The sequence below is a fragment of the Arachis ipaensis genome, chromosome B10 (genome assembly GCF_059453495.1).
Source record: "Arachis ipaensis isolate K30076 ecotype BB chromosome B10, ASM5945349v1, whole genome shotgun sequence".
In the NCBI taxonomy this organism is placed as follows: Eukaryota; Viridiplantae; Streptophyta; class Magnoliopsida; order Fabales; family Fabaceae; genus Arachis; species Arachis ipaensis.
The window spans coordinates 109,332,144-109,333,769 of record NC_142435.1 but is presented as its reverse complement, the minus strand read 5'-3'; the positions used below and the strand labels follow the sequence as shown (position 1 = coordinate 109,333,769).

Sequence of the window (1,626 nt, the reverse complement as noted above, 5' to 3'; positions counted from 1 at the left end):
AATCTCTATACTGTGACATAGAGGATTCCTCTTCTTTTCTATTCTCTTCTTTTTCATCTGAGCAGAAACAGGGATAAAGACATTCTTGTTGAAATTGATCCTGAGCCTGAAAGGACTCTGAAGCGAAAGCTAAGAGAAGCTAAAGCACAACACTCTAGAGAGGACCTTACAGAAATTTTCAAAAAAAAGAAGACATGGCAGCCGAAAACAACAACAATGGTGGAGATGCAAGGAAGATATTTGGTGACTTTACTGCACCAACTTCTATCTTCTAAGGAAGAAGCATCTCAATTCCTACCATTGGAGCAAACAACTTTGAGCTTAAGCTTCAATTAGTTTCTCTAATGTAGCAGAATTGCAAGTTTCATGGACTTCCATTGGAAGATCCTTATTAGTTCTTAGCTGAATTCTTGCAAATTTGTGACACTGTTAAGACCAATGGGGTTAATCCCGAGGTCTACAGACTTATGCTTTTCCCCTTTGCTGTAAGAGACAAAGCTAGGATATGGTTAGACTCACAACCTAAAGAAAGCCTGAACTCTTGGGAAAAGTTGGTCAATGCTTTCTTGGCCAAATTCTTTCCACCTCAAAAGTTGAGCAAGCTTAGAGTGAAAGTCCAAACCTTCAGACAGAAGGAAGGTGAATCCCTCTATGAAGCTTGGGAAAGATACAAGCAATTGATCAGAAGGTGTCCTTCTGACATGCTTTCAGAATGGAGCATCTTATGTATATTCTATGATGGTCTGTCTGAATTATCCAAGATGTCATTGGACCATTCTGCTGGTGGATCTCTTCATCTGAAGAAAACCCCTGCAGAAGCCCAGGAACTCATTGAAATGGTTGCAAATAACCATTTCATGTAAACTTCTAAAAGAAATCCTATGAACAATGGGATTACTCAGAAGAAACGAGTTCTTGAGATTGATACTCTGAATGCCATCTTGGCCCAGAATAAAATATTGACTCAGCAAGTCAATATAATTTCTCAGAATCTGACTGGAATGCAAGCTGCATCAGGCAGTACTAAAGAAGCCTCCTCTATAGGAGAAGCTTATGACCCTGAGAATCCTGCAATGGAAGAGGTGAATTACATGGGAGAATCCTATGGAAACATCTATAATCCTTCATGGAGAAATCATCCAAATTTCTCATGGAAGGATCAATAGAAGCCTCAACAAGGCTTCAATAATAATATTGGTAGGAGAAATAGGTTTGGCAATAGCAAGCCTTTTCCATCATCTTCTGAGCAACAGACAAAGAATTCTAAGCAGAGCCTTTCTGACTTAGCAACCATAGTCTCTGATCTATCTAAGACCATTCTCAGTTTCATGACTGAAACAAGGTCCTCCATCAGAAATTTGGAGGCACAAGTGGGTCAACTGAGTAAAAAGGTTACTGAAATCCCTCCTAGTACTCTCCCAAGCAATATAGAAAAGAATCCAAAGAGAGAGTGCAAGGCCATCAATATACCCAAAGTGGCCGAACCTATAGAGGAGGAAGAGGCAGTGATTTCCAGTGAGGAAGACCTCAATGGACATTCACTGACCACTAAGGAGTTTCCTAATGAGGAACCAAAGGAATCTGAGGCTCATATAGAGACCATAGAGATTTCACTGAACTTACGGT

At 40.1% G+C, this 1,626-nt stretch overlaps 1 non-coding gene across 1 annotated transcript; it reads right to left on the bottom strand.

Annotated features, from left to right (window-relative positions):
• Positions 1 to 599: 599 nt before the first annotated feature.
• Positions 600 to 707, bottom strand: LOC148581272 (small nucleolar RNA R71). The gene has a single exon (XR_015897475.1). It is a non-coding gene; the product is annotated as a small nucleolar RNA R71 (small nucleolar RNA).
• Between the last annotated feature and the right edge of the window lie 919 nt (positions 708 to 1,626).